The 17,755-nt window shown below is 41.8% G+C and overlaps 1 protein-coding gene and 1 long non-coding RNA gene across 2 annotated transcripts in view; one reads left to right on the plus strand and one right to left on the minus strand.

Annotated features, from left to right (window-relative positions):
• The window catches only part of lzts2a (leucine zipper, putative tumor suppressor 2a), a 35,253-nt gene extending 27,775 nt beyond the window's left edge, over positions 1–7,478 (minus strand). Inside the window, exon 1 of the mRNA XM_034100418.2 lies at positions 7,198–7,478. The gene's annotated coding sequence lies outside the window, so the exon portion shown is untranslated. The remainder of the gene's footprint in view (positions 1–7,197) is intronic.
• Positions 7,479–15,357: 7,879 nt separating this feature from the next.
• Positions 15,358–17,077, plus strand: LOC117459371 (uncharacterized). The gene is made up of 3 exons (XR_004553518.2): positions 15,358–15,426; positions 16,278–16,318; positions 17,011–17,077. It is a non-coding gene; the product is annotated as an uncharacterized lncRNA (long non-coding RNA).
• The last annotated feature ends 678 nt before the right edge of the window (positions 17,078–17,755 follow it).

Below are 17,755 nucleotides of genomic sequence, written 5' to 3' on the forward strand. Positions count from 1 at the left end.
AACCCCGTCTCCACCTTAATCTTCCATTTGATCTTTGACAGCAGACAGGAGCTACGTTTTAAACCACACACACCAACAAATCCTGGTCTGCTGACTCTTTATTTCATCCTCAAATCAACAATAAGAAATAATACATCTTTTAAAAGCTCTCTCATATCAGAAAGGAACATGTTCAATAATCTCAGCTCACAACTACAAATAACTGTAAATCTTGCAGATCTTTTCTATCAGCAGATGCTTGATTTCTAAAAGTGGAGTTACAGCATCAACATGGCTTCACACTCAACATTACTTTTGGGAACTCAAAAAACGAAGGCCTGACCACATGACCCTCACCCTTCCAGTCTTTCTCTTGTAACTCTAAGCCGACAGTCTGACCTCTCCCTCAATCACCCAGACATCCTAATCTGTAGAGGTACGCTCAATAAGGGTCAACAAGGTCAGCAGGGTGGTCTCAGAACACCGGGCTGCCAATCAGGTAATGCTGCCCACAACTTATTATTGAAACATGTCACTAGGAAACATTTAGCAAGTGGATGGTTTCAGTTTAAAGTGACCTATTGTGTACTTTGTGTTAAAGGGAATGACATGCTTACAAATAGTTGTTCCCTGATTGGTGCAGTTATTTACCTGTATCCACGGGCAACAGTGATGTTCCTGTGCAGGCACCCAGGAGTATACTTCTGCAACACTGCAGCAAAGTAAGTCCAACAATCTTCAGGGTGTGTTAAGTTATAACATAAACACACAACGTAGACACCAGAAAGATGCATACATTAGTATTTACAAGCAGGGTTGAAATTCGTTATACTTTTTCAATATGCTCCATATTTGGTTTTTGAGTGCTGCAGTTTATTCTCATTCATTGGATACATAATTCCAAAATAGCTGTGATTATTTAAAATCACTTGGCCACCAGCCAAGTTCAATTATCTTTACTAATTGGTTTGAATGAGTATACTTTATAAACTGCCATCAATCCAGTTATCGTTAAAACACTCATAAATGGTAAGTGGTCAAGATGACTATAAGAAGGCAGACGGTCAAACTCTCAAAGCTACTCTTTATGAAATTGTTTGTTAACCCCTCCTCCACCTCTCAAATCCTCCTGCTCAGACAGGACGCTCCTCTAAACTTTGACCTACTTCTGTCTGCCCTTAGTCTGGGCTGAGGGGTGGGTCGGGGGGGCAACGTCAAGATCCAAAACACAGCGAGCTTCACGCTGATCCCCCCCCGGTTATAATAATAATATGAATATCAAAGGCAGTTTTGGACAATACATCTTTAGAATGTCAAATTGCAGAGGGAAGACGAGGGAGGCTTGAGGACGCGTGTATGTGAATCACACTGGACTCATTGTTTAGTACATACCCACAGCTGGGTGCACACACACACACACACACACACACACACACACACACACACACACACACACACACACACACACACACACACACACACACACACACACATCATACTGAGGACTTGATTTCACTTTTCTGCTGATCAGCCACAAGACAAAACCCAGGCCTTCATCTTTTGTATCCGTTCTGTGTCTCTTGTTTCCAAGAAACCTCACTCAGCAGATGGACACAATCCCCCATAACCAATTCTCTGCAGGATAATGCAGAGCAGACAAAGACGCTGCGACACAAAGGCAGACAACACCTCCATGATTCAGCTCTGTCAGTGTAAGTCCCACTGAAACTGAGCAGAAACCAGTGACAGTAACACTTCAGAAACTGCAACTATGTTTAAAATCTGCCAAACGTTTTACAGTCGCAGGACATCTTCCAGGCCCGCTCAGTCCTGGCAAATCCACTTGTGACGGGACCTCTGAGGGCTGGCTGGGGTGAGAGGGTGGGGGGAGTTTTGTTACCACGTCTGGGACGGGATCCCAGAAGTTCCCGGAAGAATTCTGTGAACATCAGGGCCATGTGTGCATGAGAGAGGAAGAGATGGATTCAAGGACGATGAGGGGGGAGACATCTGTCAGCAATTATATGGAAGAAATCAATCACATAGTTCCACCAGTGAGAGTACAGCGTGCAGGGATGCGCCTGGGTCATGATGTAAACACTCTCTCATGGGTAAAACTTCCCAGCCCCTCCCTCTCCTCCACGCTCCACCGAGACAAGCCGACCAACGTTTTCCCAAGCCAGTCAGCTGACGCAGGAAGGGGGGGGGGGGGGTCGTGTGGTACACTTTCTGCTGAGGGGTCATCTGGCAGACGCATCCTCGGAGCTGGCTTCACTCCGCAGAGCACACACAGGGGAAGAGGCTGGCCAAGAGGGTGGAGGAAATGTAATCTATAAATCAGACACATGTCCAAACAACTGGGTGTCAACAGATCTTTGCTTATGTTATTAGCTCAGAGCTGCCAGGGTGAAAAGCTCAATGATTCAATTATTCTGAGGTAGTTGTTTTTCGACAGGGCTTATGCAAAAATGTTGTGAAAGATCAAAATCATGTATGGAAGATTCCAGCTACAGCGCACCATCATGGCCCGATGAGCTTTGAAACTGGCTCGATGATTCATGCTTTGCTTCCCTTGCTGGCACAAATCAGGTTTCCAATAGAAGCAAATTAATGGCTTTCTCCCTCGGGACATTGTAAGTTGCGACTCTAACAGATCATTTCTTCTCGGATTTGTGCTGGAAGAAGAAAAACGTCTCTCAAAGAGATAAGATTGCAACAATAAAAACATCCGATTGTTGCAGCTGCAGGTCGTCTCCCGACCGTTCATCTGCTCCCGGGCAAAGTGCCTCCATTCTGGACCTAATACTGGTGTCATCCATCAATCTTGTGTTAGTGTGTATCTGTGTGTGTAAGTGTGTGTGGTCTGCTGTTTCAGCACTGGCCATTTCGGCCTTCATACATCACCCTCCTGACAGCAGTGAAGTGACGCTTTGTGACATATGAGGCCACTTTACCTTCCCCTCAGAACGAGAGGAGGGGGAAAGGCATGGCAGTGCTCAAATGGATGAAAACTGTTTCTATGTGCAGTGCTGGTACTCATACTTTGCACACTGCATAATCATTGTTCTGTTTTTACTTTAAGTATCGTAATGAGAACCTAAAACTGTTATTTTAGCGTGAACTAGAAGTTTCTAAACAGTCTTTGGGGCTAAAAGGAACAAATACACAAGTGTTGAGCAAACACAGCTTGATTGGCCTACTAATGGGTGTTTGGGGCAGTTGGCAGACTTCAGTACTCCGGCTTCTAATGTGATGTGTGCCAGAGCTGTGCCCACTAATGTCCATTATACACAGAATGACTCCGCTCTGCATTGATTCTGTCTCTTCTTACGGACTGTAAAGGCTTTCAGACCCATTTCCGCCTGCCAGCCATCTCAGCTATCAGATTCCAACACAATTTAATTGACCTGCAATCTAGGGGGGATCGCAAAAAAGCTCTCCTTGAGTTCCATGTTAAAAAGGTCTGTGCACAAGCATGTTGATAGATAGACAATGTGCAAGGTCATGACTCATGAAGCAACTAAATGCTGCGTTTGGGTGTTTTTAGGTCTGTAAAAGGGTGTAATGACAGGCTGAGATTGGGGACAGCTTGATGAGGATAGGAGTGGTCCACCAGCATCTGCACAGCCACACCTTGGGGCTGATGAGTAGGCAGGGCAGATGTGTTTGGAGTAGCTCCGTATTCCTCTTGAATAGTTAGCGAAGCCACGCTAGTTGCTCTGAGACCCAGCAGTGCTTTGAGCCAAACGTTAACATCAGCATGCTAACACGTATCTAACTAGTCCACAAAAAAGATGCATTGCGTTGGAGCACTCCATAAAGTCTCTCTGGATATCTGTTCATCTTGATGTTTTTAAGTAGCTAGGATGTTATAAAACATCAACTGAACAGTAATCAAGTTCCATTCAGTTTCAATAAACTCCAATGGGGATAAAACAAGAATGCAAAACGAGCGTGTGAAGGCAAGCATGCCACACATGAACAAAGAAAGTCTTGGTGTTTTTATGACTTCCTGCAGTTTCGAAGCTAGTTGGATGTACACATGAAAACGTCTCTAGAAAGCTCAAACAAACCTAAATACATTGTAAATATGTTTGTGGTAATAGCTTGCTCGAACAGCGTTGACACAACGGAGAACTTCTAAAAGCTAAACTCTTAAAGCATTGAATGATGATTTATCCTTGAAAATAATTAATAGCAGAAATGAGAAGAAGGCTCTCCTCCTTCACTCGACATGTCCATGTTTCTTCGTGTATATCTGACCACAGTAAAATCTCTGGAATGCTAGTCGAGGACATGTAACAAACAAACTACAAATCAAATATGTGTGCTTCATTTGAATTAACACTAATTTAACTGCCAACTTTAGGAGTTTGTTGTGCGTATTGTGCGATCACGCATGACAGTTTAATCTGGTGGTTTGTCTTAAAGTGTAAAAAGTAACAGCTTCACAAAGCTGTTCATATTATAGAAGACGCAGATAATTAATCTGTTGTATAACTCAGTCAATGACTTTGAAAAAAAATTGCATTAACAAAAAAACATAAAATCAAAGTTATCAGTGATGTGTTGCAACACTGTCCTTAAGTACGAAAAGAAAGGTCACTGCAAGCCCGGGCAGCTACTAATTACACTTTCATACAGTACAAGGGGAGTCTTTGTGTGTGTGTGTGTGTGTGTGTGTGTGTGTGTGTGTGTGTGTGTGTGTGTGTGTGTGTGTGTGTGTGTGTGTGTGTGTGTGTGTGTGTGTGTGTGTGTGTGTGTGTGTGTGTGTGTGTGTGTGTGTGTGTGTGTGTGTGTGTGTGTGTGTGTGTGTGTGTGTGTGTGTGTGTGTGTTTGGCTGACTGACAGCTATTCTCTCCCCTGCTGTGCTCTCGCTCTTGTCCTGTTCTAAAGGGCTGACAGTGAGAAACTCTGATGGAAATCTCACTGATGCTCCAGCTGTTAGACACATCACAGCTGAGGGGAATCACAAGCAAAACTGGGTCTCAAAAACAACTTTACGCCAAAGAAATGTATCTTTAAAAAATAAATAAAATACAGAACAGGTGATACTGAACTGTAGCAAAGAGACGTGCTTGTCTGACATGAAACTTTTAACATGAAATGGCTTATGGAGGGAAAAGAAAAAGACTACATCTGTTGAGCTCTTTTGAGTGATCGATTCACTCAGTGGAGTCTTAGGCTCCTGTGGTGCTTCGACAAGACAAGACTTTTCAGATAAAAGCTCAGTATTACATTAGGAAGCGAAATATACTTCCTGGTTCATCTCAAACGCACCTACAGTGGTGTTTGATGGGAGCAGTATGACGAGTCTCTGATGGATGAGTATGAATTAAACATGCTGACATGCTGCATGCTTTTAATCACATCCACCACTCCACAGGGTCCTCACTGCTGCAGCAGAATGAAATGGAAGTCATCATTTCAGTCCCAGATGGCTGGAGACGCATTTTGCTAATTGAGCCTCACAGGTGTGGATCGGATTGCTCTCTCCATACACTACTTTTTCTTTTACGTGTTATGCAAGAGTGCTCCCGGGTGCACAGATGTGCACATTTACTTGCTATTTCCAGATGAGATTATCTAATAAGCAAATGAAGCTAATAGCTGCATGTTGCATTTTGAGCAGTTATGTTTCACTGTCTTCAAGTCCTGTGCAGATGTACATCAGCCTCTGGCTGTGCTCTAGTTTCCGCACATATTTGTCAAGTCAATAGTAGACATGACTTGAGATGATGGGAGGTCGGTTTATTCCACAGAAGCAGAAAAGACATGAAATAATAAACTGTTTCAGTACTACAAGCTATCAAAAGCACATTGTCATGACCATAACTTTGGTCATGACTCGCTCGGCTGCATCGAGTCCTGTGAAGGAGCCATGTGATATGATGATCCCTCCTCCTCCACCTTCTCCCCGACCGCCTCTCCAGACAGCTTGGTTATCACCTCCTACCGTGTCCCCCTCTCGCCCCCCCCTCCCTCTCTGCATGTGTCCTGCCTGTGCCGTGGTGACAGTGCAGGATGATAAGGTCTCCCAGTGAGGTGGTGTATTGCCAGAACACCAAGTTAGCATCCGTGCATGAGAGGAAAGAGCATGCAGAACCACAGGAATGGATGTTTGCAGCATGCTTGCATATTTGTGCTGATTGTCTTAAAATATTCTCATTCAGTTTAAAGTCTTGACGTCAGGACAACATGACATCCAAGCCATCAATCAGCTGCGGGCAGGAGGTTCACCACAGATGAGAAGAAGATGGAGAGCAACTCACGCATGCTTCAGCATTTGTATCTGCTCCTGTGGGATTATTTATGATCCAATAAAACCCTGGGCGTTTCCAGTTCAACTACTACCTAATCCATATATTAAAGTGGGCCTTGAGAGCATAAAACAAATGGTGCTAAGGTCTCCCTCTCTGTACTATAAATATATATATAGAGGTATAGTGTGACCTTTGCATTTTATTACATCCACTTGATTCCTTCTTTCTGTATGCAACATACAAACAAAACCAGCTGCCGATTAGGAGAACTGACAAACCAAGATGAGTGATATGCCAGAGCAGCAGTGTGTGTGTGTGTGTGTGTGTGTGTGTGTGTGTGTGTGTGTGTGTGTGTGTGTGTGTGTGTGTGTGTGTGTGTGTGTGTGTGCGTGCGTGCGTGCGTGCGTGCGTGCGTGCGTGCGTCAGTTGCAAGGGAACAGCAGAAACTGAAACAGCTGGATGAGGATAACAGTGCAATGCTTATTCTCTCTCTCTCACACACACACACACACGCACGCACGCACGCACACACACACACAAAATATAAGGAATAACAGCTGAATTCACTGCAAGAAACTGGAGGGAAATGTAATGCAATTAATTAATAATTACAAATTATATTCAAGCACTTTTGGACTCAAGTCCAACTATCGATAACCAATTAACCATGTTCAGACTAAGCCATGTTCACTCTAACGCAGCACTGCCAACCCAATAACTTAGTACTACCATCAACCTCCATTTTGACATAAATGATCCACTTACAGCGCTTGTTTTTTGATCAACAAACGCCATTAAAACATGTTGAAAAAAAACTAAATCTCATTCATAACTAAATGTTTAAAACGAACTAAGCTTTAAAACACAAACAACACCTCAACTTAACCCTCCTGTTAAAGAAAACAACACAGACTGTCCCACTAAATCACTATTACACGCTGCGGGATGCACTCACCTTTACAATAATATGTTCTCCATAGCGCAGCAATATTTCCTCCACAGTAATGTTTTATCAAGTCGCCTTTTCTGTGCGGGCACAACTTTTCTGAATCAGCAGCCAGATGAATCCACTCCTCTTAAGTCTGTAGTTCTTTCTGTGCTCTTTTCCCCACAAACCCGTCCGGTCCGCAGCTCGGTAGATCCTCTGCTGTCCGGGCTGAGAGCGTTTGGTACCGTCACCGTCGGAGCCCGGCTGCTGCTCTGCGGGGCGGGACGACTCTCTGCTCCAGAAGCGACTGCAGCTGATCCACAACAGAGCATGGAACAGAGAGAGGTTTAGGACTGGGGAAGGAAAGGCAGGGGGCTCCGCAAGGGGGGGCTGTGACCACCGATTAAGACATTTTTCCAGCGGATTTGTATGTTTATTACTTTATTCTTCAATGATGGTTTTACTTTCTGCCATTTTTGCCCATTTAGTGATTTTTTATTCTGATTGATGTATTTATTTAACATAGCATAGCTACTATTTGAAGCTTTGTAGAAATGTTTGAGTAAATCACTGCCAGTAGGCCTACTGTTTTTACACTGTTTATATATTTCAATCAGAAGAACAACGTTTGCAAACAAAGTTGGTTTTCAGTTTTACCATTTGTTTAGATTTAAATACAGTAAACTGCTGAGGCATACGCCCAATAGCCTTTAATGTGCTACTTTGATAGTAGGCCTACATTGTATTGTTTTACAGTAAATCTAGATTGTGTTGTTGTTGTAGGCATGTGTATAGCTTAGATTTTAAGAGGACTGTTTGAAGAAGGCTTTCATGAAAAATAAATACAAATCTGATACAAAACTGGCAACATCAGTTTGTATGATTTCAACTTTTTATTTTATCAATACTGTATTTGCACCATTCAATGGTATTGACTGAAAACAAATGTCTTAAACGTTAGCGTGACTCTTGATCAATAAAGTATATTAAAAAAGTGAGGTTTCCATAATTGTTTTCCATGTGACCAAACAAAACAAATCAATATCTACTTGTGAACTCTTGTCTCAATGCAACTTTCTTGTGCACATAAGGAGTGCTTTTCACTACAAAGGGGTTTCACATGAAACATTTAAGAGAGACGTAAAGAAGAACCAAATTAATTTGACTTAAAATCAAAGCATATTTTTCTTTCTTATACTAGTTTATTCTTTTGCCATTCCCAGTTGTATCTTGGGAGCTCTAGTGGGGTTAGACCCACTGTCTTCTATTATTACATAGTAGATATTATATTTTTTTGCAGTGAACTTTGTGGACTGTAGGACTCCAATTCTGACTAAATCGAAATCAATACTGAAAAGTACTGAAACAACTGAACATCTGTTGATCTGAATACTTTAAAATATAAAGTTCAAGTGATAATGTTGAAATAAATAATAAATTATCCACCATTTTTCTTTGATGAGGCTAATTTGCTTTTGAACACCCAGGAAAGGGGAGCCATATGGTTACAGGTGAGCTGCTTGTTGGCTCTACTCCGCTTTGAACTCTCAGGTTGAAAGATTCCCGCCCACTGCCTTCTGTCCACTCAAACCCACTGGAAACACAATATGGGGTCTTCTCTTTTAACCACAATAGACGGCCACCTGCCGGATTCAACCCTGAAAAAGGAGCTGTGTGAATGCCTGAATGACCTAATTTGTTGGAGGGGAGCATGGATTTGATTTCCTCAAGGTCTTAAGGTGCAAGAATAAGGTGCAGAATCCCTGTCAGTCAAAATCAGCAGCTGCAGCATAAATGTTAATCCAGTTATCTGAGCCTCCAGACTTTCAGCCGGTGTGATAGACTGGGTGGTCATGATACATTTAGAAAATGTTTCATGGATAAAAACTGTTTCATGTATTTGGTCTCTCTGGCAATGTGTTTATTAATCATTCAGTGAGGCCAATAACAGGAAGAGATACCAGAAAGTGTGCAGCCTTAACAGATAATAATGTACATCACGTTTTGACTGTATAAGTCATTTTTTCTTTCATTTGATTCGGTTTAATATTCTTTGCTTCTTATAAGAAAAAACTCTTTGACTCGGTATGAAAATGAAGAGCTCATTAAGGCGGATGGTTCTGCAGCAGCATTACGAATTTATCAGATTTGTGATCAATCAATCAATCAATCAATGTTTATTTATATAGCCCAATATCACAAATGTTACATTTGTCTCAGTGGTCTTCACAGTGTGTACAGAATATCAGTATGACAATACGACACCCTCTGTCCTTAGACCCTCACATCGTACAAGGAAAAACTTCCAAAGAAAACCCAGTTTAAAGGGAAAAATGGGAGAAACCTCAGGGAGAGCAACAGAGGAGGGATCCCTCTCCCAGGACGGACAGACGTGCAATAGATGCCGTGTGTAAATTGAAAAGATAATACATTTGCAACATAGGTAGTCCAAATGTTTGGAAATGCATGTGTGTATAATAGGAAGATGAATCCACGAGGATATCCATCCAGGACCTATGATCCAGGACCACAGCCACGACTCAAGATCCAGCGCTCGCGATCCAGGACACAGGACCGCAGGATCATCCATGACTCCGGATCCCAGCGTATATAGACACCAAAAAGAAAGACATTTGGGGAAGCTGGGTTAATCGGAACATGAGTGTACACGGGTATAGACAGAGAGAAGGAAGAAGTAAGATGTCCCCCGACAAACTAAGCCTATATCAGCAAAACTAGGGGCTGAATCTAATCAGCCCTAACTATAAGCTTTATCAAAAAGGAAGGTCTTAAGCGCACTCTTAAAAACGGATAGGGTGTCTGCCGCCCGAACACAAACTGGAAGCTGATTCCACAAATGTGGAGCTTGATAAGAAAAGGCTCTGGCTCCCATTGTACTTTTAAAGATTCTAGGAACAACCAACAACCCTGCATTCTTGGAACGCAATGCCCTAGTAGGACAGTAGGGTATAATGAGTTCTTTAAGGTAAGATGGCGCCTGCCCATTAAGGGCTTTGTAGGCGAGAAGAAGAATTTTAAATTCTATCCTGTGTTCTATAGGGAGCCAGTGTAAGGCAGCCAGAACAGGAGTAATGTGGTCCCTTTTCCTAACTCTGGTTAGTACACGAGCCGCAGCATTTTGAATCAGCTGAAGCGACTTGATTGACTTCTTGGTACTCCCTGATAATAAAGAGTTACAATAATCCAGCCTAGAAGTAACAAATGCATGGACTAGTTTCTCTGCATCGTTTTGAGGCAAGATATGCCTGATTTTTGCAATGTTACGTAGATGGAAGTAGGCGGTCCTTGAAATTGATTTTATGTGGGCGTTAAAGGATAAATCCTGATCAAATATAACACCAAGATTCCTTACAGTCTCACTGGAGGCCAAATTAATGCCATCCATAGTTAGTATGTCTTTAGATAATTTGTTTCGTAGATTCTTCGGGCCAAGTACAATAACTTCAGTTTTGGTCGTGTTTAACATCAAAAAGTTTAAGGTCATCCACGTTTTTAAGTCCTTAAGGCAGTCTTGAATTTTATTTAGATGATTAATTTCATCAGGCTTGATTGATAAATATAGTTGAGTATCATCCGCATAACAATGAAAGTTTACAGAATGATTCCTTATAATATTGCCTAACGGAAGCATATATAATGTGAACAAAATAGGTCCGAGCACTGAGCCCTGTGGCACTCCATGGCTAACTTTGGTTTGCGTGGAAGATTCATCGTTAACACGTACAAACTGAGAGCGTTCAGATAGATAGGACCTAAACCAGCCTAAAGCAGTTCCCTGTATGCCAACTAAGTGCTCTAGTCTTTGCAATAGGATATCATGGTCGATAGTATCAAATGCAGCACTAAGATCGAGCAAAACAAGAATAGAGACAAGTCCCTTGTCTGAGGCTATTAGAATATCATTTGTGACTTTAACCAGAGCTGTCTCTGTGCTATGATGTGTTCTAAAGCCAGACTGAAAATCTTCAAATAAATCATTGTTTTTTAAGTAATCACACAACTGTTTTGCGACCGCTTTCTCAAGAATTTTTGAGAGGAACGGAAGATTAGAAATAGGTCAATAGTTGGCTAAAACCTCTGGATCGAGGTTGTGCTTTTTAAGAAGCGGTTTTATCACTGCTACTTTGAATGATTGTGGAACATAGCCTGATAATAAAGACATATTCATAATATTTAATAAAGAAGTGCTAATTAATGGAAAAACTTCCTTCAACAGCTTAGTTGGAATTGGGTCTAACATACACGTTGATGGTTTAGAAGAGAGAATCATTGAATGTAATTGTTCAAGGTTAATGGCTGAAAAGCATTCTAGTTTACTATCTAGTGTAATATTAGAACTTACGATTTCGGGAGCTGTTGATAACACTATACTGGTCGAAGGCAAGAGGTCATTAATTTTGTTTCTAAGAGTAACAATTTTATCGTTAAAAAGCACATAAAATCATTACTACTGAGTGCTAAGGGAATAGAAGGCTCAATCGAGCTGTGGCTCTCTGTCAGCCTGGCTACAGTGCTGAAAAGAAATCTTGCATTATTCTTATTCTCATCTATTAATGAAGAGTAGTAGGCTGCTCTCGCTTTACGCAGTGCTTTCTTATATTCATTGAGAGTAATATGCCAAATTAAACGAGATTCTTCAAGTTTAGTGGAACGCCATATCCTTTCAAGTTGTCTAGACTTTTGCTTTATTTTGCGGGTTTCGGCATTATGCCATGGAGCTAATCTATGTTGTTTTATTTTCTTCTTTTTCAAAGGAGCAACATAATCTAATTTTATTCGCAGCGCATCTATAGCACTATCAACAACATGATCAATTTGGGGTGGTGTACATTTTGTATAAGTTTCCTCCCCTACATGCAGACATGCTATCGAGTTAAGTATTGGTTGAATCTCTTCCTTAAATGTGGCTATAGCACTAACAGATAGGTTTCTGCTGCAAGAGCTTTTGACTAATGCTTTGTAGTCTAGTAACAGTACTTCAAAAGTTACTAAGAAATGGTCGGATAAAGCAGGATTATGCGGTTCGACTAATAGTTGCTCAATTTCAATACCATAAATCAGAACAAGGTCGAGAGTGTGATTATAACAGTGGGTTGGTTTATTTACACTCTGACAGAAACCAACAGAATCTAATATAGAGTTAAATGCAACAGTAAGGCTATTTTATCATCGTCAACATGAATATTAAAGTCACCTACGATAATTACTTTGTCTGTTTTAAGAACCAAAGTTGATAAAAACTCAGAGAATTCTGATAAGAATTCTGAATAAGGACCTGGTGCACGATACACTGTAACAAATAAGATTGGCTGCAAAGTTTTCCAGGTCGGATGCGTAAGACTAAAAACGAGGCTTTCAAAAGAGGTATAATTACATTTTGGTTTAGTATTGATAAGTAAACTTGAGTCAAAGATTGCTGCAACTCCACCTCCTCGGCCCGTGCCTCGAGCAATATGAGTGTTGACATGGCTGGGTGGAGTGGCCTCATTTATGCTGACATATTCTTCATGTCTCAACCAAGTTTCAGTGAGACAGCATATATCAATATTATAATCTGATATTAAATCATTTACCAATATTGCTTTAGATGCTAGAGATCTTATGTTTAAGAGACCACATTTAATCTTCCTGTTTTGTTGCACTGTAGTAGTTGTTACATTTACTTTTATTAGGTTATTATGTATGACACCTCTATTAGGTTTTACATTAAATTGTCCTTGGGCAGACACACACACCGCTAATATTGGGTATTTTATTGGGTTCGGGATTCCTATGGGTGACTGCCTAGGAGAGAGCGCAGAGAAGCGTGTAAGACTGCGACTCTGCCTCCTGGTCTCAACTCCAGTTTGTCATGGATTACGTCCACAAAGCCCTGAAATGTTTGCCGAAATGAGATCTGCACCTTTCAAAGTAGGGTGAATGCCGTCTCTCTTAATCAGACCAGGTTTTCCCCAGAAGGCTGTCCAATTATTTACGAAGCCCACATTGTTTGCTGGGCACCACCAAGACAACCAGCGCTGAAATGATGACATGCGGCTATACATGTCATCATTGATCAGATTGGGGAGGGGACCAGAGAAGATTACGGTGTCCGACATTGTTTTAGCATAACTACACACCGACTCCACATTAAGTTTTGTGCATTCTGATTGGCGTAAACGAACATCATTACCACCGACGTGAATAACAATCCTACTGTATTTACGTTTATCTTTAGCCAGCAGTTTAAGATGCGCCTCAACGTCGCCCGCTCTGGCCCCCGGAATGCATGTGACTGTGGAGGCTTCGGTCTCTAAATTCACGTGTCTCATAATAGAGCTACCAATAACCAGAGTTGGCTTCTCAGCGGGTGTCTCGCTGAGTGGGGAATATCTGTTAGATACGTGAACGGGTATGGTGGGGACCTGCGGGTTTCGCGTTATGCCTCAGTCAAGAGGACTGATCTAGTCAGTCCTCTTGAATATCATATTGTAAACCCCTCAAACATGGAGGTAGAAACATTTATTGACAAAAGTGCAGTTTTTAAGTATTATCTCGTAGCCTCCGCAGCATCACCATGTGTCCTTTATGAGAGGCCAGCCTGAAGAGAAGGATGTTCAGGAGGCCTGTCTCTTCTGAACTCCAGCTGACCTCTCCTCCTCCTCGGACAACGTACCAATTTATATCTTGCACCAATGCCAAGTACGGTCCCACCTGTCCTCGTCTCCTCCTGCTCCTTCCAGATTGTCGGCCACCTCTAAACCTTTCCTTATTCTAATCTCACTCGGTCAACCCTTCCTGCACTTTACTACATTTGACCTCCATCTCTTCCCCTTTCTGCCACATTCAGCCTCCGCTCTCCCAATTCCCCACCCCTTCTTTTTTCCCACTCCCTTTCTCCTTTAAATCGTCTCCATGGTTCATTTCAACTTCAGGCTTCGCCAGCACACAACGCTAATATGATTTCCAGCTGAAATCAAACGTGCAAATGTGCGGCAGCCTCTCCTTTTCCCCAGTGGGCTCCCATTGGAGTCTACTTCATTAGTCATGACGAGGCTGCAGAAGATTAAAGTTGAACACTTTCTGGGCTTCATGTTTGTGGGTAGAGAATCATTTATGCTTCCAACATCACAAAAGCCCAGTTTGTTTGTGTCTTCTTACACATATGTAAAGTATGTGTGTTATTGCAGCTGTGTGTGTGTGTGTAGATCTGCTCAAGTGTGTATTCTAAAAAAAGTTCTCGCCCTCGGCATCGTGTGAGGTTTGCACAAGACAAGACTGTTTATTACATAATCACTGAGAGGAGGATGCTGCATATGCAAAGCAGAGATACAGCCCTGTGTCGAGACATGCCATTTTACATACTCATGGTCCTCAGAGGTTGAACCCTGATAACTTGGGATCTGACCAATTTTACTTCCAGCACGATTAGCTGGTTCATATTTGTGGCTTTGGGTGAAATACACTCTTAAAAATGCTGGGTTATTTCTATAAACACATTGCTGGGTTGATTTGGCTGGGTCATAATTATGGTTATTTGGGTACTGTAACACACTGGTGGTTGTTCATGCTGGGTCAAAGGGGTTATTAGGGCTTCAATTGCAGTTGAACACCTGCCTGGGTTATTTTTAACCCAGAGGTTGCTTTATTCATTTTCCCACTTCTGAATCATTCTGGAACCATCTTTTTGTCATTTCTCACAACACAAGGTATGTAACCTATATTTTATCACTATATTTTACCTATATTTATAATATTATACAATTCTGTAACTTATTGAATCATTAGTAAGTGATTTTGAAAAACCACTACAACCACAACAGTGATTTTTCAAAACCACTAATCAGCCAGTGATTTCACAGAATCACCAGTGTTCTTGCACACTGTAAGACCGAACATTACAAGCTTCTGAAAGCAAATTGATTGTTTTAACTCAAACATTTCAAAAAGTTAATTCACCGCTAATTTTCTGATGACTATGAACTGATTTATTATTGTGTACTGTATACAGTGTTCAACCACTTTGGGTCATATTGGTAATAGTCCTCAAACATTTTTAATGAATCTGTCTGACGTTGGTCAGACGTCATCACGTATGTGCTCCGCCCCCGACGTGCCGAGACGTTCTATCCTTCACCAGAGTCCGCCCGCCATTATATGCTCGCCTCTGTTGAAATTGCTCAAACTTTTAAGAATACTTTGCCCACCGTGCTCTCACTGCCGGAATCGTGATCCTTTTTAGGCCGCACTACTCTGGTGAGTTACGTCTTGCCTTTGCACAGTATTTAAATGATGTGTTATTCATTTCTGCATCTAATGCACTTTGTGTTTGATTTGAGCTCTTGTTAGCTAGCCTACATTTAATATCTGCCTCACTTGAAAAACGATTTAACTTACGTGTAAGACAGTGTTTTTATATTGTTTTAAGTTATATCTCAAAGTGGAACGTTTGTGTTGCAATAGTTTTGGAAAAGTCGAACCTAAAATGGCGGAAGGCGGCGCGTTTTCTTTCTTCTTTTTGTTACCGCATGTTTTATTAACTTGGAGGATTTACGTTCATTTGATCCACTACAATGTACCATAACCGTGCGTTCTGCATGTTTGTAAAAGCAAGCTAACTTGAAACACTAGACTATTCATTTTACAAGGTAATTTTACCCCCCACGTTTTCAAATACATGTAACTCAGCAAAGGTAACGATCGCACAGTGATGATTTTAATAATTCTATAATATGTGGAATTTCAGCTTTAATCTGATATCTTATCTTGGTTTTTAAATGTTAAGAAGCCCTGAGACAAAGTTTCGTGAACAAGAACCCCTCGGTACCGACGGCTGCCGGATTTAACAGATTAATAGTCGAGTGTTTCAAGTTAGCTTGCTTTTACAAACATGCAGAACGCACGGTTATGGTATAACGTTAGTGGATAAAATGAACGTAAATCCGCTATGCCTCTAAGTTAATAAAACATGCACAGACATGCATGCTGTAACAACAAAGAAGAAAAGCGCTCCGCCTGCCGCCATTTTAGGTTCGAAAATAGTGTTTCTCAGATCATTTTGTGAAAACTTTGCAACCCAGCTAACCTTAAATGTTTTTTCTCTTAAGGAAACTGAAGCAACTGGCAGATATATGGCTTCTTCAATCTGGTAAGCCTCACAATGGAGAAACTGACGCGCTGGGGGCGTGCGAGTGAAGCCTCGCAGCGGCGCAACTGTGGCATGCCATGCTTACGGCCCCTACACACACGGCGGCGGGCTTGTCTGAAGCTCGACCAACAACCACTCACATGAATATCCCGCCCAGGACACACAAGCACGTGGTTTGATTGGCTAGAGCTTGTACTGGCATATGATTTGATTGTCACAATGCAGTTTGGCATAGCATAACGTAACATCACTCCATTCAAAGTGAATGGAGTGATGTTACGGCCCCTACACACAGCGGCGTGCGTTGACGCTTCTGCCATTCACTTTGAATGGGGTGAGTCACGCTTAGCCGAACTGCATTGTGGGAGCAAAGCATAGCTTTCATGTGATTGGTTGTTGGTCTATCTTCAGACATGCCCGCTGGCAAGTGCCGCCGTTTGTAGGGGCTGTTACACTGTAGGTGCGCCGCGTTTGGGGGTGCTGCAGCCCCTTCCCGCGTCCATGTTTATTCCACATGGTTACTAAAATGTGAATGAATATTTAGTGCTCAACACTGAAATTATATTTGTGTTGGCCTGTGAATATTGTTACGTTTTCCAATGGCTTGGAAATGCAAACTTTGTGCTGCTGTCTTTGATACAAGGGCAGAGTTACTTGAACATTATAACATTATTATTCCCTTGATTTAAAAGTTAATGCAGACTACCTTTGCCCTGCGGCGCAATGAGATCATCAATGATGAGCTACCTGTTGGAGAGACCTGGAACGCTGACCTGCCTTGAAAATGGAGTCACAGGTGAAAATATTTTATTTATTACAACATATAATTATTTTGTGTGCCTTTGTCACTGATAACTTTGACATGTTTACTCAGATTTAGCATGTTATGTTTCTGTTTATCTCTGGTGCCTTCAGTCCACATATACATTGTACTGTGAATTAAATAGTCATTTTATATTTTAGCAGAGTTTCACAGGATAACAAACCTCAACCTGAAGAACCACTTCTATGCGGAGTTGGATAGACATGTCCTCCATCTTCAGAGCCTGTTCAGGAAGAAGGCGACAAGGAAAGGAAACTGAAGTTCTGGATCAGCTATTTGCCTCCTATGACCTCCAGGTGAGTCGGTTATGCCTCTTGGTGTTTTATTCTCATACTAGAGTGGATTATCTTTGTCAAAATGTTAATCTCTTCAGTCATGGAAGAACACTTTCTTGTGATATCAATTGTTGTGTGGTTATACTGTTTAGCATCCAAAGTAAAACAAAGATATGTTCTCACACTCAAGGAGCAAGGTGACGTCCATGTCCGACGTGCTGCTGTCCTCTGCTCTGCCTGCATATCTGCATGAAGATGACTCCACGTTTCTGAGGCTGTGGCATGTAAGTCAGCATAATAACTGTATTCAATGTATGTGACAGATCATCCAAAAATATA

The sequence above is a fragment of the Pseudochaenichthys georgianus genome, chromosome 15, assembly GCF_902827115.2.
Source record: "Pseudochaenichthys georgianus chromosome 15, fPseGeo1.2, whole genome shotgun sequence".
Taxonomy (NCBI): Eukaryota; Metazoa; Chordata; class Actinopteri; order Perciformes; family Channichthyidae; genus Pseudochaenichthys; species Pseudochaenichthys georgianus.